This window comes from Pygocentrus nattereri, chromosome 21 (genome assembly GCF_015220715.1).
Source record: "Pygocentrus nattereri isolate fPygNat1 chromosome 21, fPygNat1.pri, whole genome shotgun sequence".
NCBI classification, from domain to species: domain Eukaryota; kingdom Metazoa; phylum Chordata; class Actinopteri; order Characiformes; family Serrasalmidae; genus Pygocentrus; species Pygocentrus nattereri.
In genome coordinates this window covers 35,921,819-35,947,458 of record NC_051231.1, presented here as the reverse complement: position 1 = coordinate 35,947,458, position 25,640 = coordinate 35,921,819, and the positions used below count along the sequence as shown (strand labels likewise).

Here is a 25,640-nt window from a genome sequence, read left to right as displayed (position 1 = left end):
CACTCAATCACTCAGACACTCAGTAACTCAGACATTCAGTCACTCAGCCACTCAGACAAACAGTAAAGTGTAAACAACTCTCAGGAGGATCACCTCCACTTCACTGACTGGAACTCAGACAGTGGAGATTAAATGAAGATGAAGCTTCTGGTTTTCATGACCTGATAGAATATACTCAGTCACTCAGACACTCAGTCACTCAGATGCTCAGACACTCAGACACTCAAACACTCAGTCACTCAGACACTTAGACATTCAGACACTCAGACACTCAGACCCTCAGTCACTCAGCCGCTCAGATGCTCAGACACTCAGACACTCAGACACTCAGTCACTCAGTCACTCAGACACTCAGACACTCAGTCACTCAGACACTCAGACACGCAGACATTCAGACACTCAGGCACTCAGACACTCAGACACTGAGACACTGAGACACTCAGTCACTCAGATGCTCAGACACTCAGATGCTCAGTCACTCAGTCACTCAGACACGCAGAGACGCAGACATTCAGACACTCAGACACGCAGACATTCAGACACTCAATCACTCAGACACTCAGACACGCAGACATTCAGACACTCAGGCACTCAGACACTCAGACAGAGACACTGAGACACTCAGTCACTCAGATGCTCAGACACTCAGATGCTCAGTCACTCAGTCACTCAGACACGCAGAGACGCAGACATTCAGACACTCAGACACGCAGACATTCAGACACTCAATCACTCAGACACTCAATCACTCAGACACTCAGACACTCAGTCACTCAGTCACTCAGTCACTCAGACACGCAGAGACGCAGACATTCAGACACTCAGGCACTCAGGCACTCAGACAGTCAGACACTCAGTCACTCAAACACTCAGACACTCAGACACTCAGACACTCAGTCACTTAGTCACTCAGACACTCAGTCACTCAGTCACTCAGACACTCAGACATTCAGTAACTCAGACATTCAGTCACTCAGCCACTCAGACAAACAGTAAAGTGTGTTGATCTGTGGTGAATTAGGAGTTAAACCAACTCTCAGGAGGATCACCTCCACTTCACTGACTGGAACTCAGACAGTGGAGATTAAATGAAGATGAAGCTTCTGGTTTTCATGACCTGATAGAATATACAGAAATATATACATTTTTTGGAGGAATACCTTGTATTTGGTTGCCATATGGCCACAGCATGTGAGTGTAACTGCATTAACACACTGCTGTTAGATATTAATGTTCATCATCCAGGCTGGGAAAACATGCAATATATCCATTTATGCATGAATGTTTCTAGAATACAAAGAGGTATGAAATAATATTGAAAAATGAAATAATTAAATAAAATTATACAGATCAAACATTCAATTTGGAATGTAAAAAATTTCAATTGTGAAAATGTGCTCTTTTACACAGCCCTGATTGCAGTTTAATGCACTGTATTTACTTTGTTACTGTAATAACAAATAATTTTACATAAAAACATAGCATCTTGGTTTAATTTATGAAAGTGAAATTTTGCAGCAGGCAGGCACATATAGCCTTCAGTTTCACGGAGGACCTTAAAAGATAGTGTTTATATTGAAGCTGGGTTTAAAATGGAAAGGAAGTTGCTGTTGCCTTAAGGCAACACCATGCAGGAAAAGACAGGGTTAACTGCTATATTGTTGATCAGTGTGATGTACTGTGTTGCTGTGGTAACAGAGAAAGTTTTGGTTGGTGTAACAGGGAATTTATCAGTTCTATGTAGGACTTTCTTCATTGTTAGACTGGAAATTCCCTGCAATGAACTCAGAAATTTACGGGTTTACGAGGACCGTCGAGGACCCTGACGACTGAGCTCTAGTAGGTGTGTCCCTACTGCATTACACCATGATTGGTGTGCCAGAGCTAATGGAGTTCCACCTCTTCCTGTCCTCCTTTTTGTGTCTCTGCCCTTCTTTCATGTCCTCCTCCTCTTCTTCACTCTTTATGTCACCATTCTGTTCTTTAGGCTGGTAGAAGTCCAAGTGTGACGCTCCCTGCTGGCAGTGTGTCTTTGCTCTGACTGGAGGAGTGGACACTATCTGCGAGGGTAGACTTGGCCAGGTGGTTGCTGTGGCTGCAGGGACAGGGTGTGAGGTAGAGATAGATCACCACGAGGATGATGCTGAGCATGCTGCAGGCCAGCGTGATGTAGGCCGTATTCAGGCTCTCTCCAAAACTCTGTGTGGAGTTGTGGACCCTCACCAACACCACCACTGTCTCATTCACACCATCACCCTCTACCACACACCTGTACTCGCCTGAATCCTCCACCTGCAGCGGCCCCACCTGAAGCCGTCCATCCCCAAGGGGCTGTGCAGTGCTACAGTTGGCTGGTGGGGGCACCATCCAGCTCTTTGTTGCATCCCTGTAGCGTGAATCACAGTCCAGGATCAGGATCTGGTTTAGAAAAGCCTCCTCGTCCCGAACTCGGACTGCGCTACAGTTCAACAGCAGGATGCTGATTTGGGCTCCTCCCACTGACTGCATACATAAATGGCTTTCTGGGAATTCTGAGACTGGGCGGAGCTCACGTTGCTGCCAGCCAATCAGGACGCTGTACAGATCACAGCTGCAGTCCAGCGGGTTGCCGTGGAAATAGACGCTATCCTTCAGCCAGGTGGGAAGTACTTGTAGCTCCGTTAGGGGCAGAGCTCTAATCCGATTGAATGAGACGTCCAGTAGGTGGAGTTTGTCCAGGCGGTTCCGGTCCTTGAGCAGCTCCAGAGGGAAGCGGCTGACCCGGTTCTGGCTCAAGTAAAGCTTTTGCAGGCCCAGCAGCCCGGAGAATGCTGTCCGGTCAATCTGACTGATCTGATTATTGTAGAGCATCAGGACCTCCAGGTGTGGCAGTGGTTCAAAGATGAACTCGTCCAGGTGTGTTAAAGCATTAGAGGACAGGTCCAGGTGCCTCAGTCGTCGCACCTGTACAAAGGCCTCAGGGGACAGAAAGTGCAGGCCATTGTTGCCCAGTAGGAGAATGTGCAGCCCACTGAGACGCACGGTAGTCCAGTCTGAGCGCAGCCGGCTGATGGAATTGAAGCTGAGGTCCAGCAGGGTGATGTAGCGAGGCAGCGGTGCAGGGGGGCTGGACAGATTCCTCTCTGGGCAGCTGACAATGTCACTGGCACAGATGCAGGGGCCATGGCAGATGGAGGCTGTTGCTGGACAAACAGAAAGCAAGAGGAGGAGCATCACTATCATACACACTCTACAGCATCCAGCAGGGGGCGACGCCTGAAGCAGCTGTCCCACTTCTACAGTACTGACCACAAACTTACACATCTGAAAGAGAAAAGAGCAGCAGAAGAACAGTAAATGATAAATTAATTATAAATTGAATGACTATTATTTGATTAATTGCCTAATCCAATTCTTTTTCATCAGTTTGTCTCACTTTGACATCGCTTAATATTACTATCCTTTTCATACAACAGTGAAAAAGTACAAGCCATATCGCCCCCTATGCTTCCTGTAGTGTATTACAGTCTGTCAGAGCGACTGTGTGGATCATATGAACATTATAGAGCTTTTTAAATGAAAGAGTAGAAGCCGTATCGCCCCCTACGCTTCCTGTAGTGTATTACAGTCTGTCAGAGCGACTGTGTGGATCATATGAACATTATAGAGCTTTTTAAATGAAACAGTAGAAGCCGTATCGCCCCCTACGCTTCCTGTAGTGTATTGCAGTCTGTCAGAGCGACTGTGTGGATCATATGAACATTATAGAGCTTTTTAAATGAAACAGTAGAAGCCGTATCACCCCCTACGCTTCCTGTAGTGTATTACAGTCTGTCAGAGCGACTGTGTGGATCATATGAACATTATAGAGCTTTTTAAATGAAACAGTAGAAGCAGTATCGCCCCCTACGCTTCCTGTAGTGTATTACAGTCTGTCAGAGCGACTGTGTGGATCATATGAACATTATAGAGCTTTTTAAGTGAAGCAGTAGAAGCCGTATCGCCCCCTACGCTTCCTGTAGTGTATTACAGTCTGTCAGAGCGACTGTGTGGATCATATGAACGTTATAGAGCTTTTTAAATGAAACAGTAGAAGCCGTATCGCCCCCTACGCTTCCTGTAGTGTATTACAGTCTGTCAGAGCGACTGTGTGGATCATATGAACATTATAGAGCTTTTTAAATGAAACAGTAGAAGCCGTATCGCCCCCTACGCTTCCTGTAGTGTATTACAGTCTGTCAGAGCGACTGTGTGGATCATATGAACATTATAGAGCTTTTTAAATGAAACAGTAGAAGCCGTATCGCCCCCTACGCTTCCTGTTGTGAATTACAGTCTGTCAGAGCGACTGTGTGGATCATATGAACATTATAGAGCTTTTTAAATGAAACAGTAGAAGCCGTATCACCCCCTACGCTTCCTGTAGTGTATTACAGTCTGTCAGAGCGACTGTGTGGATCATATGAACGTTATAGAGCTTTTTAAATGAAACAGTAGAAGCCGTATCGCCCCCTACGCTTCCTGTAGTGTATTACAGTCTGTCAGAGCGACTGTGTGGATCATATGAACATTATAGAGCTTTTTAAATGAAACAGTAGAAGCCGTATCGCCCCCTACGCTTCCTGTAGTGTATTACAGTCTGTCAGAGCGACTGTGTGGATCATATGAACATTATAGAGCTTTTTAAATGAAACAGTAGAAGCCGTATCGCCCCCTACGCTTCCTGTAGTGTATTACAGTCTGTCAGAGCGACTGTGTGGATCATATGAACATTATAGAGCTTTTTAAATGAAACAGTAGAAGCCGTATCACCCCCTACGCTTCCTGTAGTGTATTACAGTCTGTCAGAGCGACTGTGTGGATCATATGAACATTATAGAGCTTTTTAAATGAAACAGTAGAAGCCGTATCGCCCCCTACGCTTCCTGTAGTGTATTACAGTCTGTCAGAGCGACTGTGTGGATCATATGAACATTATAGAGCTTTTTAAATGAAGCAGTAGAAGCCGTATCGCCCCCTACGCTTCCTGTAGTGTATTACAGTCTGTCAGAGCGACTGTGTGGATCATATGAACATTATAAAGCTTTTTAAATGAAACAGTAGAAGCAGTATCGCCCCCTACGCTTCCTGTAGTGTATTACAGTCTGTCAGAGCGACTGTGTGGATCATATGAACATTATAGAGCTTTTTAAGTGAAGCAGTAGAAGCCGTATCGCCCCCTACGCTTCCTGTAGTGTATTACAGTCTGTCAGAGCGACTGTGTGGATCATATGAACGTTATAGAGCTTTTTAAATGAAACAGTAGAAGCCGTATCGCCCCCTACGCTTCCTGTAGTGTATTACAGTCTGTCAGAGCGACTGTGTGGATCATATGAACATTATAGAGCTTTTTAAATGAAACAGTAGAAGCCGTATCGCCCCCTACGCTTCCTGTAGTGTATTACAGTCTGTCAGAGCGACTGTGTGGATCATATGAACATTATAGAGCTTTTTAAATGAAACAGTAGAAGCCGTATCGCCCCCTACGCTTCCTGTTGTGAATTACAGTCTGTCAGAGCGACTGTGTGGATCATATGAACATTATAGAGCTTTTTAAATGAAACAGTAGAAGCCGTATCACCCCCTACGCTTCCTGTAGTGTATTACAGTCTGTCAGAGCGACTGTGTGGATCATATGAACGTTATAGAGCTTTTTAAATGAAACAGTAGAAGCCGTATCGCCCCCTACGCTTCCTGTAGTGTATTACAGTCTGTCAGAGCGACTGTGTGGATCATATGAACATTATAGAGCTTTTTAAATGAAACAGTAGAAGCCGTATCACCCCCTACGCTTCCTGTAGTGTATTACAGTCTGTCAGAGCGACTGTGTGGATCATATGAACATTATAGAGCTTTTTAAATGAAACAGTAGAAGCCGTATCGCCCCCTACGCTTCCTGTAGTGTATTACAGTCTGTCAGAGCGACTGTGTGGATCATATGAACATTATAGAGCTTTTTAAATGAAGCAGTAGAAGCCGTATCGCCCCCTACGCTTCCTGTAGTGTATTACAGTCTGTCAGAGCGACTGTGTGGATCATATGAACATTATAGAGCTTTTTAAATGAAACAGTAGAAGCAGTATCGCCCCCTACGCTTCCTGTAGTGTATTACAGTCTGTCAGAGCGACTGTGTGGATCATATGAACATTATAGAGCTTTTTAAATGAAGCAGTAGAAGCCGTATCGCCCCCTACGCTTCCTGTAGTGTATTACAGTCTGTCAGAGCGACTGTGTGGATCATATGAACGTTATAGAGCTTTTTAAATGAAACAGTAGAAGCCGTATCGCCCCCTACGCTTCCTGTAGTGTATTACAGTCTGTCAGAGCGACTGTGTGGATCATATGAACATTATAGAGCTTTTTAAATGAAACAGTAGAAGCCGTATCGCCCCCTACGCTTCCTGTAGTGTATTACAGTCTGTCAGAGCGACTGTGTGGATCATATGAACATTATAGAGCTTTTTAAATGAAACAGTAGAAGCCGTATCGCCCCCTACGCTTCCTGTTGTGTATTACAGTCTGTCAGAGCGACTGTGTGGATCATATGAACATTATAGAGCTTTTTAAATGAAACAGTAGAAGCCGTATCACCCCCTACGCTTCCTGTAGTGTATTACAGTCTGTCAGAGCGACTGTGTGGATCATATGAACGTTATAGAGCTTTTTAAATGAAACAGTAGAAGCCGTATCGCCCCCTACGCTTCCTGTAGTGTATTACAGTCTGTCAGAGCGACTGTGTGGATCATATGAACATTATAGAGCTTTTTAAATGAAACAGTAGAAGCCGTATCGCCCCCTACGCTTCCTGTAGTGTATTACAGTCTGTCAGAGCGACTGTGTGGATCATATGAACATTATAGAGCTTTTTAAATGAAACAGTAGAAGCCGTATCGCCCCCTACGCTTCCTGTAGTGTATTACAGTCTGTCAGAGCGACTGTGTGGATCATATGAACATTATAGAGCTTTTTAAATGAAACAGTAGAAGCCGTATCGCCCCCTACGCTTCCTGTAGTGTATTACAGTCTGTCAGAGCGACTGTGTGGATCATATGAACATTATAGAGCTTTTTAAATGAAACAGTAGAAGCCGTATCGCCCCCTACGCTTCCTGTAGTGTATTACAGTCTGTCAGAGCGACTGTGTGGATCATATGAACATTATAGAGCTTTTTAAATGAAACAGTAGAAGCCGTATCGCCCCCTACGCTTCCTGTAGTGTATTACAGTCTGTCAGAGCGACTGTGTGGATCATATGAACATTATAGAGCTTTTTAAATGAAACAGTAGAAGCCGTATCGCCCCCTACGCTTCCTGTAGTGTATTACAGTCTGTCAGAGCGACTGTGTGGATCATATGAACATTATAGAGCTTTTTAAATGAAACAGTAGAAGCCGTATCGCCCCCTACGCTTCCTGTAGTGTATTACAGTCTGTCAGAGCGACTGTGTGGATCATATGAACATTATAGAGCTTTTTAAATGAAAGAGTAGAAGCCGTATCGCCCCCTACGCTTCCTGTTGTGAATTACAGTCTGTCAGAGCGACTGTGTGGATCATATGAACATTATAGAGCTTTTTAAATGAAAGAGTAGAAGCCGTATCGCCCCCTACGCTTCCTGTAGTGTATTACAGTCTGTCAGAGCGACTGTGTGGATCATATGAACATTATAGAGCTTTTTAAATGAAACAGTAGAAGCCGTATCGCCCCCTACGCTTCCTGTAGTGTATTACAGTCTGTCAGAGCGACTGTGTGGATCATATGAACATTATAGAGCTTTTTAAATGAAACAGTAGAAGCCGTATCGCCCCCTACACTTCCTGTAGTGTATTACAGTCTGTCAGAGCGACTGTGTGGATCATATGAACATTATAGAGCTTTTTAAATGAAACAGTAGAAGCCGTATCACCCCCTACGCTTCCTGTAGTGTATTACAGTCTGTCAGAGCGACTGTGTGGATCATATGAACATTATAGAGCTTTTTAAATGAAACAGTAGAAGCAGTATCGCCCCCTACGCTTCCTGTAGTGTATTACAGTCTGTCAGAGCGACTGTGTGGATCATATGAACATTATAGAGCTTTTTAAATGAAGCAGTAGAAGCCGTATCGCCCCCTACGCTTCCTGTAGTGTATTACAGTCTGTCAGAGCGACTGTGTGGATCATATGAACATTATAGAGCTTTTTAAATGAAACAGTAGAAGCCGTATCGCCCCCTACGCTTCCTGTAGTGTATTACAGTCTGTCAGAGCGACTGTGTGGATCATATGAACATTATAGAGCTTTTTAAATGAAACAGTAGAAGCCGTATCGCCCCCTACGCTTCCTGTAGTGTATTACAGTCTGTCAGAGCGAGTGTGTGGATCATATGAACATTATAGAGCTTTTTAAATGAAACAGTAGAAGCCGTATCGCCCCCTACGCTTCCTGTAGTGTATTACAATCTGTCAGAGCGACTGTGTGGATCATATGAACATTATAGAGCTTTTTAAATGAAACAGTAGAAGCCGTATCGCCCCCTACGCTTCCTGTAGTGTATTACAGTCTGTCAGAGCGACTGTGTGGATCATATGAACATTATAGAGCTTTTTAAATGAAACAGTAGAAGCCGTATCGCCCCCTACGCTTCCTGTAGTGTATTACAGTCTGTCAGAGCGACTGTGTGGATCATATGAACATTATAGAGCTTTTTAAATGAAACAGTAGAAGCCGTATCGCCCCCTACGCTTCCTGTAGTGTATTACAGTCTGTCAGAGCGACTGTGTGGATCATATGAACATTATAGAGCTTTTTAAATGAAACAGTAGAAGCCGTATCACCCCCTACGCTTCCTGTAGTGTATTACAGTCTGTCAGAGCGACTGTGTGGATCATATGAACATTATAGAGCTTTTTAAATGAAACAGTAGAAGCAGTATCGCCCCCTACGCTTCCTGTAGTGTATTACAGTCTGTCAGAGCGACTGTGTGGATCATATGAACATTATAGAGCTTTTTAAATGAAGCAGTAGAAGCCGTATCGCCCCCTACGCTTCCTGTAGTGTATTACAGTCTGTCAGAGCGACTGTGTGGATCATATGAACATTATAGAGCTTTTTAAATGAAACAGTAGAAGCCGTATCGCCCCCTACGCTTCCTGTAGTGTATTACAGTCTGTCAGAGCGACTGTGTGGATCATATGAACATTATAGAGCTTTTTAAATGAAACAGTAGAAGCCGTATCGCCCCCTACGCTTCCTGTAGTGTATTACAGTCTGTCAGAGCGACTGTGTGGATCATATGAACATTATAGAGCTTTTTAAATGAAACAGTAGAAGCCGTATCGCCCCCTACGCTTCCTGTAGTGTATTACAGTCTGTCAGAGCGACTGTGTGGATCATATGAACATTATAGAGCTTTTTAAATGAAAGAGTAGAAGCCGTATCGCCCCCTACGCTTCCTGTAGTGTATTACAGTCTGTCAGAGCGACTGTGTGGATCATATGAACATTATAGAGCTTTTTAAATGAAACAGTAGAAGCCGTATCGCCCCCTACGCTTCCTGTAGTGTATTACAGTCTGTCAGAGCGACTGTGTGGATCATATGAACATTATAGAGCTTTTTAAATGAAACAGTAGAAGCCGTATCGCCCCCTACGCTTCCTGTAGTGTATTACAGTCTGTCAGAGCGACTGTGTGGATCATATGAACCTTATAGAGCTTTTTAAATGAAACAGTAGAAGCCGTATCGCCCCCTACCATTCCTGTAGTGTATTACAGTCTGTCAGAGCGACTGTGTGGATCATATGAACATTATAGAGCTTTTTAAATGAAGCAGTAGAAGCCGTATCGCCCCCTACGCTTCCTGTAGTGTATTACAGTCTGTCAGAGCGACTGTGTGGATCATATGAACATTATAAAGCTTTTTAAATGAAACAGTAGAAGCAGTATCGCCCCCTACGCTTCCTGTAGTGTATTACAGTCTGTCAGAGCGACTGTGTGGATCATATGAACATTATAGAGCTTTTTAAGTGAAGCAGTAGAAGCCGTATCGCCCCCTACGCTTCCTGTAGTGTATTACAGTCTGTCAGAGCGACTGTGTGGATCATATGAACGTTATAGAGCTTTTTAAATGAAACAGTAGAAGCCGTATCGCCCCCTACGCTTCCTGTAGTGTATTACAGTCTGTCAGAGCGACTGTGTGGATCATATGAACATTATAGAGCTTTTTAAGTGAAGCAGTAGAAGCCGTATCGCCCCCTACGCTTCCTGTAGTGTATTACAGTCTGTCAGAGCGACTGTGTGGATCATATGAACGTTATAGAGCTTTTTAAATGAAACAGTAGAAGCCGTATCGCCCCCTACGCTTCCTGTAGTGTATTACAGTCTGTCAGAGCGACTGTGTGGATCATATGAACATTATAGAGCTTTTTAAATGAAACAGTAGAAGCCGTATCGCCCCCTACGCTTCCTGTAGTGTATTACAGTCTGTCAGAGCGACTGTGTGGATCATATGAACATTATAGAGCTTTTTAAATGAAACAGTAGAAGCCGTATCGCCCCCTACGCTTCCTGTTGTGAATTACAGTCTGTCAGAGCGACTGTGTGGATCATATGAACATTATAGAGCTTTTTAAATGAAACAGTAGAAGCCGTATCACCCCCTACGCTTCCTGTAGTGTATTACAGTCTGTCAGAGCGACTGTGTGGATCATATGAACGTTATAGAGCTTTTTAAATGAAACAGTAGAAGCCGTATCGCCCCCTACGCTTCCTGTAGTGTATTACAGTCTGTCAGAGCGACTGTGTGGATCATATGAACATTATAGAGCTTTTTAAATGAAACAGTAGAAGCCGTATCACCCCCTACGCTTCCTGTAGTGTATTACAGTCTGTCAGAGCGACTGTGTGGATCATATGAACATTATAGAGCTTTTTAAATGAAACAGTAGAAGCCGTATCGCCCCCTACGCTTCCTGTAGTGTATTACAGTCTGTCAGAGCGACTGTGTGGATCATATGAACATTATAGAGCTTTTTAAATGAAGCAGTAGAAGCCGTATCGCCCCCTACGCTTCCTGTAGTGTATTACAGTCTGTCAGAGCGACTGTGTGGATCATATGAACATTATAGAGCTTTTTAAATGAAACAGTAGAAGCAGTATCGCCCCCTACGCTTCCTGTAGTGTATTACAGTCTGTCAGAGCGACTGTGTGGATCATATGAACATTATAGAGCTTTTTAAGTGAAGCAGTAGAAGCCGTATCGCCCCCTACGCTTCCTGTAGTGTATTACAGTCTGTCAGAGCGACTGTGTGGATCATATGAACGTTATAGAGCTTTTTAAATGAAACAGTAGAAGCCGTATCGCCCCCTACGCTTCCTGTAGTGTATTACAGTCTGTCAGAGCGACTGTGTGGATCATATGAACATTATAGAGCTTTTTAAATGAAACAGTAGAAGCCGTATCGCCCCCTACGCTTCCTGTAGTGTATTACAGTCTGTCAGAGCGACTGTGTGGATCATATGAACATTATAGAGCTTTTTAAATGAAACAGTAGAAGCCGTATCGCCCCCTACGCTTCCTGTTGTGAATTACAGTCTGTCAGAGCGACTGTGTGGATCATATGAACATTATAGAGCTTTTTAAATGAAACAGTAGAAGCCGTATCACCCCCTACGCTTCCTGTAGTGTATTACAGTCTGTCAGAGCGACTGTGTGGATCATATGAACGTTATAGAGCTTTTTAAATGAAACAGTAGAAGCCGTATCGCCCCCTACGCTTCCTGTAGTGTATTACAGTCTGTCAGAGTGACTGTGTGGATCATATGAACATTATAGAGCTTTTTAAATGAAACAGTAGAAGCCGTATCGCCCCCTACGCTTCCTGTAGTGTATTACAGTCTGTCAGAGCGACTGTGTGGATCATATGAACATTATAGAGCTTTTTAAATGAAACAGTAGAAGCCGTATCGCCCCCTACGCTTCCTGTAGTGTATTACAGTCTGTCAGAGCGACTGTGTGGATCATATGAACATTATAGAGCTTTTTAAATGAAACAGTAGAAGCCGTATCGCCCCCTACGCTTCCTGTAGTGTATTACAGTCTGTCAGAGCGACTGTGTGGATCATATGAACATTATAGAGCTTTTTAAATGAAACAGTAGAAGCCGTATCACCCCCTACGCTTCCTGTAGTGTATTACAGTCTGTCAGAGCGACTGTGTGGATCATATGAACATTATAGAGCTTTTTAAATGAAACAGTAGAAGCAGTATCGCCCCCTACGCTTCCTGTAGTGTATTACAGTCTGTCAGAGCGACTGTGTGGATCATATGAACATTATAGAGCTTTTTAAATGAAGCAGTAGAAGCCGTATCGCCCCCTACGCTTCCTGTAGTGTATTACAGTCTGTCAGAGCGACTGTGTGGATCATATGAACATTATAGAGCTTTTTAAATGAAACAGTAGAAGCCGTATCGCCCCCTACGCTTCCTGTAGTGTATTACAGTCTGTCAGAGCGACTGTGTGGATCATATGAACATTATAGAGCTTTTTAAATGAAACAGTAGAAGCCGTATCGCCCCCTACGCTTCCTGTAGTGTATTACAGTCTGTCAGAGCGACTGTGTGGATCATATGAACATTATAGAGCTTTTTAAGTGAAGCAGTAGAAGCCGTATCGCCCCCTACGCTTCCTGTAGTGTATTACAGTCTGTCAGAGCGACTGTGTGGATCATATGAACGTTATAGAGCTTTTTAAATGAAACAGTAGAAGCCGTATCGCCCCCTACGCTTCCTGTAGTGTATTACAGTCTGTCAGAGCGACTGTGTGGATCATATGAACATTATAGAGCTTTTTAAATGAAACAGTAGAAGCCGTATCGCCCCCTACGCTTCCTGTAGTGTATTACAGTCTGTCAGAGCGACTGTGTGGATCATATGAACATTATAGAGCTTTTTAAATGAAACAGTAGAAGCCGTATCGCCCCCTACGCTTCCTGTTGTGTATTACAGTCTGTCAGAGCGACTGTGTGGATCATATGAACATTATAGAGCTTTTTAAATGAAACAGTAGAAGCCGTATCACCCCCTACGCTTCCTGTAGTGTATTACAGTCTGTCAGAGCGACTGTGTGGATCATATGAACGTTATAGAGCTTTTTAAATGAAACAGTAGAAGCCGTATCGCCCCCTACGCTTCCTGTAGTGTATTACAGTCTGTCAGAGCGACTGTGTGGATCATATGAACATTATAGAGCTTTTTAAATGAAACAGTAGAAGCCGTATCGCCCCCTACGCTTCCTGTAGTGTATTACAGTCTGTCAGAGCGACTGTGTGGATCATATGAACATTATAGAGCTTTTTAAATGAAACAGTAGAAGCCGTATCGCCCCCTACGCTTCCTGTAGTGTATTACAGTCTGTCAGAGCGACTGTGTGGATCATATGAACATTATAGAGCTTTTTAAATGAAACAGTAGAAGCCGTATCGCCCCCTACGCTTCCTGTAGTGTATTACAGTCTGTCAGAGCGACTGTGTGGATCATATGAACATTATAGAGCTTTTTAAATGAAACAGTAGAAGCCGTATCACCCCCTACGCTTCCTGTAGTGTATTACAGTCTGTCAGAGCGACTGTGTGGATCATATGAACATTATAGAGCTTTTTAAATGAAACAGTAGAAGCAGTATCGCCCCCTACGCTTCCTGTAGTGTATTACAGTCTGTCAGAGCGACTGTGTGGATCATATGAACATTATAGAGCTTTTTAAATGAAGCAGTAGAAGCCGTATCGCCCCCTACGCTTCCTGTAGTGTATTACAGTCTGTCAGAGCGACTGTGTGGATCATATGAACATTATAGAGCTTTTTAAATGAAACAGTAGAAGCCGTATCGCCCCCTACGCTTCCTGTAGTGTATTACAGTCTGTCAGAGCGACTGTGTGGATCATATGAACATTATAGAGCTTTTTAAATGAAACAGTAGAAGCCGTATCGCCCCCTACGCTTCCTGTAGTGTATTACAGTCTGTCAGAGCGACTGTGTGGATCATATGAACATTATAGAGCTTTTTAAATGAAACAGTAGAAGCCGTATCGCCCCCTACGCTTCCTGTAGTGTATTACAGTCTGTCAGAGCGACTGTGTGGATCATATGAACATTATAGAGCTTTTTAAATGAAACAGTAGAAGCCGTATCGCCCCCTACGCTTCCTGTAGTGTATTACAGTCTGTCAGAGCGACTGTGTGGATCATATGAACATTATAGAGCTTTTTAAATGAAAGAGTAGAAGCCGTATCGCCCCCTACGCTTCCTGTTGTGAATTACAGTCTGTCAGAGCGACTGTGTGGATCATATGAACATTATAGAGCTTTTTAAATGAAAGAGTAGAAGCCGTATCGCCCCCTACGCTTCCTGTAGTGTATTACAGTCTGTCAGAGCGACTGTGTGGATCATATGAACATTATAGAGCTTTTTAAATGAAACAGTAGAAGCCGTATCGCCCCCTACGCTTCCTGTAGTGTATTACAGTCTGTCAGAGCGACTGTGTGGATCATATGAACATTATAGAGCTTTTTAAATGAAACAGTAGAAGCCGTATCGCCCCCTACACTTCCTGTAGTGTATTACAGTCTGTCAGAGCGACTGTGTGGATCATATGAACATTATAGAGCTTTTTAAATGAAACAGTAGAAGCCGTATCACCCCCTACGCTTCCTGTAGTGTATTACAGTCTGTCAGAGCGACTGTGTGGATCATATGAACATTATAGAGCTTTTTAAATGAAACAGTAGAAGCAGTATCGCCCCGTACGCTTCCTGTAGTGTATTACAGTCTGTCAGAGCGACTGTGTGGATCATATGAACATTATAGAGCTTTTTAAATGAAGCAGTAGAAGCCGTATCGCCCCCTACGCTTCCTGTAGTGTATTACAGTCTGTCAGAGCGACTGTGTGGATCATATGAACATTATAGAGCTTTTTAAATGAAACAGTAGAAGCCGTATCGCCCCCTACGCTTCCTGTAGTGTATTACAGTCTGTCAGAGCGACTGTGTGGATCATATGAACATTATAGAGCTTTTTAAATGAAACAGTAGAAGCCGTATCGCCCCCTACGCTTCCTGTAGTGTATTACAGTCTGTCAGAGCGACTGTGTGGATCATATGAACATTATAGAGCTTTTTAAATGAAACAGTAGAAGCCGTATCGCCCCCTACGCTTCCTGTAGTGTATTACAATCTGTCAGAGCGACTGTGTGGATCATATGAACATTATAGAGCTTTTTAAATGAAACAGTAGAAGCCGTATCGCCCCCTACGCTTCCTGTAGTGTATTACAGTCTGTCAGAGCGACTGTGTGGATCATATGAACATTATAGAGCTTTTTAAATGAAACAGTAGAAGCCGTATCGCCCCCTACGCTTCCTGTAGTGTATTACAGTCTGTCAGAGCGACTGTGTGGATCATATGAACATTATAGAGCTTTTTAAATGAAACAGTAGAAGCCGTATCGCCCCCTACGCTTCCTGTAGTGAATTACAGTCTGTCAGAGCGACTGTGTGGATCATATGAACATTATAGAGCTTTTTAAATGAAACAGTAGAAGCCGTATCACCCCCTACGCTTCCTGTAGTGTATTACAGTCTGTCAGAGCGACTGTGTGGATCATATGAACATTATAGAGCTTTTTAAATGAAACAGTAGAAGCAGTATCGCCCCCTACGCTTCCTGTAGTGTATTACAGTCTGTCAGAGCGACTGTGTGGATCATATGAACATTATAGAGCTTTTTAAATGAAGCAGTAGAAGCCGTATCGCCCCCTACGCTTCCTGTAGTGTATTACAGTCTGTCAGAGCGACTGTGTGGATCATATGAACATTATAGAGCTTTTTAAATGAAACAGTAGAAGCCGTATCGCCCCCTACGCTTCCTGTAGTGTATTACAGTCTGTCAGAGCGACTGTGTGGATCATATGAACATTATAGAGCTTTTTAAATGAAACAGTAGAAGCCGTATCGCCCCCTACGCTTCCTGTAGTGTATTACAGTCTGTCAGAGCGACTGTGTGGATCATATGAACATTATAGAGCTTTTTAAATGAAACAGTAGAAGCCGTATCGCCCCCTACGCTTCCTGTAGTGTATTACAGTCTGTCAGAGCGACTGTGTGGATCATATGAACATTATAGAGCTTTTTAAATGAAACAGTAGAAGCCGTATCGCCCCCTACGCTTCCTGTAGTGTATTACAGTCTGTCAGAGCGACTGTGTGGATCATATGAACATTATAGAGCTTTTTAAATGAAACAGTAGAAGCCGTATCGCCCCCTACGCTTCCTGTAGTGTATTACAGTCTGTCAGAGCGACTGTGTGGATCATATGAACATTATAGAGCTTTTTAAATGAAACAGTAGAAGCCGTATCGCCCCCTACGCTTCCTGTAGTGTATTACAGTCTGTCAGAGCGACTGTGTGGATCATATGAACATTATAGAGCTTTTTAAATGAAACAGTAGAAGCCGTATCGCCCCCTACCATTCCTGTAGTGTATTACAGTCTGTCAGAGCGACTGTGTGGATCATATGAACGTTATAGAGCTTTTTAAATGAAACAGTAGAAGCCGTATCGCCCCCTACGCTTCCTGTAGTGTATTACAGTCTGTCAGAGCGACTGTGTGGATCATATGAACATTATAGAGCTTTTTAAATGAAACAGTAGAAGCCGTATCGCCCCCTACGCTTCCTGTAGTGTATTACAGTCTGTCAGAGCGACTGTGTGGATCATATGAACATTATAGAGCTTTTTAAATGAAACAGTAGAAGCCGTATCGCCCCCTACGCTTCCTGTTGTGTATTACAGTCTGTCAGAGCGACTGTGTGGATCATATGAACATTATAGAGCTTTTTAAATGAAACAGTAGAAGCCGTATCGCCCCCTACGCTTCCTGTAGTGTATTACAGTCTGTCAGAGCGACTGTGTGGATCATATGAACATTATAGAGCTTTTTAAATGAAGCAGTAGAAGCCGTATCGCCCCCTACGCTTCCTGTAGTGTATTACAGTCTGTCAGAGCGACTGTGTGGATCATATGAACATTATAGAGCTTTTTAAATGAAGCAGTAGAAGCCGTATCGCCCCCTACGCTTCCTGTAGTGTATTACAGTCTGTCAGAGTGACTGCGTGGATCATATGAACATTATAGAGCTTTTTAAATGAAACAGTAGAAGCCGTATCGCCCCCTACGCTTCCTGTAGTGTATTACAGTCTGTCAGAGCGACTGTGTGGATCATATGAACATTATAGAGCTTTTTAAATGAAACAGTAGAAGCCGTATCGCCCCCTACGCTTCCTGTAGTGTATTACAGTCTGTCAGAGCGACTGTGTGGATCATATGAACATTATAGAGCTCTTTAAATGAAACAGTAGAAGCCGTATCGCCCCCTACGCTTCCTGTAGTGTATTACAGTCTGTCAGAGCGACTGTGTGGATCATATGAACATTATAGAGCTTTTTAAATGAAACAGTAGAAGCCGTATCGCCCCCTACGCTTCCTGTAGTGTATTACAGTCTGTCAGAGTGACATTTGATTATTCAGCTTATTTTAATAATAACTGACTATAATAATAATAATAATAATAAAAATAATAATAATAATTATTATTATTATTATTACACCAAAATAACTGAATTAATCAAAACTGAATGGAATCATGGTGAAATTTAACCTTTTCTCAATCCCAGGTGTCTCTCTGTCTCTCTGTCTGTCTTTCTCTCTCTGCCTGTCTTTCTCTCTCTGCCTGTCTGTCTCTCTCTCTCTGTCTCTCTCTCTGTCTCTCTCTCTCTCTCTCAATTCAATTTTCACCTTAAGGTGCTTTATTAGCAGGACAAATATGCTACATTTGTATTGCCAAAGATTTTTAAACAGAACATCAATGATTTAAGAGGTGAACACATTAGAATCTGGAATTTCAGAAGAAAAAAAAATTGATTTTAAAATGTTAAACATCGCAAAATCGCTAAATTGTAGAGCCGTCAATTTAAAAAGACACTATATAATCAAAATAAAAACAATGAATACATGTGTGTGTATCCGTGTGAGTGTGTGTGTGTGTGTGTGTGTATCCGTGTGTGTGTGTGTGTGTGTGTGTCTGTATAGGTGTAGGTGTGTGTGTGTGTGCGTGTGTGTGTGTGTGTCTGTCTGTATAGGTGTAGGTGTTTGTGTGTGTGTTTGTGTGTTTGTGTGTGTGTTTGTGTATAGGTGTAGGTGGGTGTGTGTGTGTGTGTGTGTGTATAAGTGTAGGTGTGTGTGTGTGTGTCAGGTGCTCTGCCACAGTGTACTGGTCAGGGTGGTTCTCAGTCTCAGATCAGTCACTGTACTCAGGTGTTCTGCCACAGTGTACTCATCAGGGTGCTCCTCAGTCTCAAATCAGTCACTGTACTCAGGTGCTCTTCCACAGTGTACTCTTCAGGGTGGTCCTCAGTCTCAGATCAGTCACTGTACTCAGGTGCTCTTCCACAGTGTACTCTTCAGGGTGGTCCTCAGTCTCAGATCAGTCACTGTGCTCAGGTGCTCTGCCACAGTGCACTCGTCAAGGTGGTCCTCAGTATCAGATCAGTCACTGTACTTAGGTGCTCTGCCAAAGTGTTATCATCAGGGTGGTCTTCAGTCTCAGATCAGTCACTGTGCTCAGGTACTCTGCCATAGTGTTCTCGTCAGGGTGGTCCTCAGTCTCAGATCAGTCACTGTACTCAGGTGCTCTGCCACAGTGTACTCTTCAGGGTGGTCCTCAGTCTCAGATCAGTCACTGTACTCAGGTGCTCTTCCACAGTGTACTCATCAGTGTGGTCCTCAGTCTCAGATCAGTCACTGTACTCAGGTACTCTGCCAAAGTGTTATCATCAGGGTGGTCCTCAGTGTCAGATCAGTCACTGTACTCAGGTGCTCTGCCAAAGTGTACTCATCAGGGTGGTCCTCAGTCTCAGATCAGTCACCGTACTCAGGTGCTCTGCCAAAGTGTTATCATCAGGGTGGTCTTCAGTCTCAGATCAGTCACTGTGCTCAGGTACTCTGCCATAGTGTTCTCGTCAGGGTGGTCCTCAGTCTCAGATCAGTCACTGTACTCAGGTGCTCTGCCACAGTGTACTCATCAGGGTGGTCCTCAGTCTCAGATCAGTCACTGTACTCGGGTACTCTGGCACAGTGTTCTCGTCAGGGTGGTCCTCAGTCTCAGATCAGTCACTGTGCTGAGGTGCTCTTTTTAGGGCCAGGTGTTTTTCTCTCAGATGTTCTGTAATTTGGTTCTGATCAGATTGGTTTTGTTTTTCTGATCCTGAGCCTGTTGAGTGTTAGTGTGTTAGTGTGTGTGTGAGTGTGTGTTAGTGCTGGTTAGTGTGTAGTTAAGGACCAGCTGAGTGAGGGGACTGTGGTCTTTGCTCAACTCCGGGTACTGCAGAGCTTTATAATGATATGAGTGGGAGTCGCTATTTTTTAGGTGCATCCAAAATTTGATTGCCCTTTTTTGTATTTTTAGAATTAGTGGGTACTGACCTAATTCTGCTCTGCATGCGTTGTTGGTGGTGTTTCTGTGTACTTTTAAAATGTTTTTGCAAAACTCTGCATGCCGAGTCTCAATCGGATGTTTGTCCCATGTGTGAAATTCCTGATTGGTTAGCGGACCCCACACTTCACTGCCATAAAGGGCAATTGGTTCAATTACTGACTCAAATATTTTTATCTCTCAGTTCACTCACTGCCTGATGGAAATGCCCTGAAGAACTGATTTTAATGCCTCAATAATTATAGCTTGAGGAGTGATTAATCTGATCTGTGCCAGGAATTTGAACAGGAATTTGATCTCCAAGTCATGCAGAGTGAGACCGGGAGCTGTGGACATTAATTCATTAATGTAGATATTAAGTAGAGTTGGGCTTAAACAGCAGCCCTGTCTCACTCCGCGCTCCTGGGAGATGGAATTTGTTTGTTTATTGCCAATTTTTATGCCGCATTTATTTGCTGTGTACATTGATTTAATTAGATCATATGTTTTACCCCCTACACCACTTCTATAAGTTTGTAGAACAGTCCTTGGTGCCAAATGGAATCAAAAGCCTTTTTGAAATCAGTAAAACATGCAAAGATTTTGTTTTTGTTTTGGACAATGTATTTATCAATTAGAGTGTGTAGGGTGTAAATATGATCAGTGGTGCGATAATTTGGTAAAAATCCAATTTGACTTCTACTCAACACACTGTGCTCCATAAGGAAGTTCAGGAATCTGGAGTTTAAAATGCTGCACAGCAACTTCCCAGATTACTGTTCACACAGATGCCTCGGTAGTTATTAGGGTCCAATTTATCTCCACTTTTAAAGATCGGGGTTATTAGTCTCTCTGTTTCTCTCTCTCTGTCTGTCTGTCTCTCTCTCTCTCTCTCTCTCTGTTTCTCTCTGTCTCTCTCTCTCCCTCTCTGTTTCTCTCTGTCTCTCTCTCTCTCTCTCTCTCTGTCTCTCTCTGTCTCTCTCTGTCTCTCTCTCTCTCTCTCCCTCTCTGTTTCTCTCTGTCTCTCTCTGTCTCTCTCTCTGTCTCTCTCTCTCTCTCTCTCTCCCTCTCTGTTTCTCTCTCTCTCTGTTTCTCTCTGTCTCTCTGTCTGTCTGTCTGTCTGTCTCTCTCTCTGTTTCTCTCTGTCTCTCTGTCTCTCTCTCTCTCTCTCTCTCTGTTTCTCTCTGTCTCTCTCTCTCCCTCTCTGTTTCTCTCTCTCTCTGTTTCTCTCTGTCTCTCTGTCTGTCTGTCTGTCTGTCTCTCTCTCTGTTTCTCTCTGTCTCTCTGTCTCTCTCTCTCTCTCTCTCTCTCTGTTATGTTTGTGTTGTTTGTTTATTGTGATATGAATATTAATATGTCTCTAATATTACATGTGAGGATACTGAGTGGCAGCTGTAACACAGACAGGAAGTCTCAGTAATCACCTGCTCTCCACCAGGAGCTCCTCCTCACAGTAAACTACAGGAAGTCTTACAACGACATCTAGTGGTGCAACTCAGAATTAATACAGAACTCTTTTAAAGTTCTGTTTCAGAGTGAAAAGCTTTTTAACATGTTTAATGATGTTGTTTATCCAGCATGAAATCATTTTTTATGATCTGCACATTTCACTACACGCTCATAATTTACTGCTGAAAGCCAAAAATCTGCGCCGCTCTTTGTGTTGTTTCCAGTGATGTTTCCAGAGCAGATCACTGAAGAGACGCTGTCTGTTTATAGTTTAGAGCCCAGATTTGGGGAAAAACGGGTCGACTTTCAGTAGAAAAACAAACTGAGTTCAGCTTCTTTTATTATAAGGGTTTAAAATGACATCACCGTCTATTAGACTGGAGAGAAGAGCTACAGCCTCACACGACGCCCAGCTTCTGAATGGAGCTTATGGAATATGAACGTTATGAAGAACATAACCGAGCGCGGTTTGGACCCACCGGTGGTCTCGGGGGGTTTAAGAGGTTTTAGAATTATCACTTTATTAATGGTGTTTCCTGACACTCTGAATGGGAATCAGATCAAATTTTTAATAATAATTAATCCTCACTTTATTTGCTGTTATTCTCTTTTTTCAGCTGTGTGTATATTGAGAAGTGAAACTCTTTGGCACAACCAATCAGGATGTCCATTTCAGCTGGGGGGCGGGGCATTTCCCACACAGCGAAGCTGTGGTGAGTTGTTGTGCAGTGAGAGGAGCTGCAGCCCACTGCTCTGGTAAAGTGTGTTACTGAGAGTCTGGAGCTGATGCACCATCACAGTCTGAGTTACTGCACTGTGTGAATTCACTAAACGCCAGTTTGGGTGTTTCTTACTGCTGCGTCATTAAACTTCAGATCCACTGCAGTTGGTGTGGATCTACTGAACTTCTCCACCATGTTGAGGTCACACTGAGGAACAGACTGAGGAATGAATTCAGCTCCAGAGCGTTTACCTCAGAGCACATCAGTGCTGCACTGTCTGTTCTGCTGCTTTAACAGTCGCTCAGCACAGACGCTCAGATCACTGCTGCAGCTCCAGCTGCTGCTCAGAACAGAAGACCAGCAATAACACAGTATAGAAGATCTGTGTCTGGTTTGGGCTTATTGATCCCAGAGTGTGTTTTTGGCTCAGTATCAGTGACCTGATTACATTTAAATGGTCAAATAATGTATTACTATGATTATGGTCCACTTTTTTTGTTTGTTCTGTCTCCATGGTGGAGAATGTGAGAGTAACCGAGCGCTGAAAACAGCCGGATGTTCTTCAGAGATGTGAGCTAGAACCGTGAAATGCAGAGTCAAACAAAAACAAACACTGACTCGATTCATAGACTTAATAGATGTGTGATTAGCGTGACTTTAAAAGTGGTTTTAGTTCATTAGCAAATGGCCTATTTGCATTTCGTCGCTTACCCAATTGGACTTTTATTTATTTATTTAGATTTTTTGCATTTTACTTTGTCTGAGTGAAGAAACTAGGTGGCTTTTTTTTTTTTTTTTGCCTGCCTGCCAGTATATGTTGTCATCATGTAGGGGGAGGACAACAAACTGCAAACATACAAGCCAACAAAAAATGGGGAAGAAAGGAGAAAAAATGGTAGAAGTTGGGAGAAAAAAAGAAACATATTGAACATGTAAAACATAAGAAAAATTACATTACATTACATTACATTACATTTAGCAGACGCTTTTATCCAAAGCGACTTACAAATAATGTGGTACATAGAACAAACATAGTCAGGCCTTAAAGGAGGCCAAGGGGTAATAGCGGGGTAGAGAAGGGAAGGAGGGCAAGAAGGAGATGAGGTTGGTAGTGGTTAGATTGCAGGAGGCGATTAGAGCAAGTGCTCCCTGAAGAGCTCCGTCTTCAGGAGTTTCTTAAACACAGCGAGGGACACCCCTGCTCTGACAGCAGAAGGTAGCTTGTTCCACCATTGGAGAATCAAGTATGAGAACTCTCGATTGCTTTGTGTGACTGTTTGGCAAAGCTAAGCGACGCTCATTGGAGGATGGCAGCGGCCGGGCGGTGCTGTAAGCCTTTAGGAGCGAGTGCAGGTAGGAAGGAGCCTGCTCTGTTAACACCTTGTAGGCAATCGTAAGAGTTTTAAATTTGATACGAGCAGCAACCGGTAACCAGTGGAGCTCAATGAGCAGTGGGGTGACATGCGCCCGTTTTGGTTGGTTAAAGACCAGACGCGCTGCAGCGTTCTGAACCATCTTCAGTGGTTTTACAACACAGGCCGGGAGGCCCGTCAGTATGGCATTGCAGTAGTCGAGGCGTGAGATGACCACTGCTTGTACCAAGAGTTGGGTGGCTTGTTGTGTTAGAAACGGCCGTATCTGTCTGATGTGGTACAGCGCAAAGCGGCAGGACCGAGCCACCGAGGCAACATGGTGCGTAAAGGAGAGTTGGTCATCTACCATAACCCCCAGGTTCCTAGCAACCTTTGTCGGGGAGAGTGAGAGTGAGTCGATGGTTATGGTGAAGTTGTGTTGAATGGATTGTTTAGCTGGTATAACCAGAAGTTCAGACTTGGACAGGTTTAGTTGAAGGTGATGTTCCTTCATCCATGCGGATATGTCCGAGAGGCACAGCGATATCCGCACAGAGATCGACGGGTCATCAGGCGGGAATGACAGATAGAGCTGGGTGTCGTCAGCATAGCAATGGCACGAGAAGCCATGTGAGCGGATAACCCAGCCTAGAGAGGTGGTGTAAATAGAAAAGAGAAGGGGTCCCAGTACCGATCCCTGGGGAACCCCAGTGGATAGCGAGTGGGCTGAGGAGAGCTCTCCATGCCACGACACCTTGAATGAGCGCCCAGTGAGGTACGATCTGAACCATAGTAGCGCATTGTCTGAGATACCCATGTTTGATAGAGTAGACAGGAGAAATTCATGATTGACTGTGTCAAAAGCGGCTGAGAGGTCCAGCAGAATGAGTACTGAGGACTGTCCTGCAGCTCTGGCAGTTTTTAGTGTCTCAATCACAGATAAAAGAGCCGTTTCAGTGGAGTGCCCTTTTTTAAAACCTGATTGATTTGGGTCCAGGAGGTCATTCTGGGAGAGGAAACCATTGACCTGACTGTAGACTGTTCTTTCTATAGTTTTGGAAAGAAAGGGTAGTAGTGAGACTCAGTTCCATCTGATTAAAGTCCGGGAAGTTAGAGTTAACAGTGGTGGACAGTAACTGAGTAACTGAGTAAATGTAATTAGTTTCTGTACTTTAGTATTTTTGGTGTATCTGTACTGAAGTTTCTCCGTTCTGGGCGACTTTTTCCTTTCACTCCACTACATTTCAGAGTCTAATATCCGACTTTTTCCTCCTACATTTTGAGAAATCTGTCGTTCCTTTTGGTTTCTGTGTGTATAAAAACGTAACATGTCAAAACGAAAGAAGCGCAAAGCCAGAGCACCAATCAGGGCCCAGCGGTCACTTTGTTTAGAGCTGGTTTTGACCTGTTGGTCATACCGACCCAGTGCAGCACGCGGTTCAACGTCAGCGCAGCAGCGTAAAACTTTGGGAGAGTCTGTTCAACATAAATGATGAACTAACCTAACTTTGTGTAAATAGAGCTCAATATAGAAATATGTCCACATATGCAGTCGAGACTGACGCGGCTTTTTTCTGAATTTCTACAAACACCATTTCATTTTATAGTAAATGAGTTTGGGCTGGTTTATGTTTCTGAACAGACGCCTACAGATCAACATAGTAAAGGAGCTCATCTGTGATCCTGAGTTTAAAGCCAGTTTTTATTCAACTTAAACTTGGAACTAAGTTGTAAATAAATCTGAAACTGAAACTTTGCTTGTGTGTAAAAAGTGATTTCAGAGCCACTCGGTTCTCCCTGATGGAAACTGTTTACCTTCAGTGTTTTGTGCTTCTGATCATTTTAATAGACGTCATTATCATAGCTTCATTATCACTGCAGTCTGATCATGTTTATCTGATAAATATGATCAGTGAGTTCAGGCTGAGTGAGTAGCAACAACGACAATACATGAATCGATTTTACTGAAAGGAGCTGCACTTGCACACTTAGCCGAGACTCCGGTTAAAATCAGCGAGTTTGCAGTTCACAGTGGCGTCATTTACAAAGGAGGAAATCAGTCAAAATTGATTTCACATGAATTTGAATGTAGCTTTATTTACAGTGATAAGAATGGAAAGAGTCTTACTGTAAGTTCTGTTATTCCAGTCCAGGCAGGTTCTCTGAGTTGCATGTGGGTTCCAGCTTTAGCTCCAGGTCTGTCAGGTAAGATAACACTGTGAGGGTGTGTTTCTGTCTCAGTTTCAGCGCTGACAGGTGTGTGTGTGTGTGTGTGTGTGTGTGTGTGTGTGTGTGTGTGTGTGTGTGTGTGTGTGTGTCTTTGGTTAATGTTCAGATCAATAATTAATGAGAAATTCTATCACTTATTGAGCCCTGACCTCAGGCTCCACAGGGCTTCTTACTCTACTTATGTACACATTCAGGACTTTAGCTTATCTTAGGTTTCAGATTAAAACCCTTTTGCTCTGAGTGACTCTAAACCTTAATTGTTATTTTATTAAAACTGATTGTTTGAATAAAAATGATTGATCATTCCGTTTTGTCTCTACCAAACCAATCCTAAATCTAGCAAACTGTACCAAACGTTTCAGTAGTGATTGTT

General features: G+C 43.4%; 1 pseudogene; it reads right to left on the bottom strand.

Moving 5' to 3' along the window:
- Window positions 1–1,282: 1,282 nt before the first annotated feature.
- Window positions 1,283–25,255, bottom strand: LOC108416005 (annotated as a pseudogene).
- Window positions 25,256–25,640: the final 385 nt, after the last annotated feature.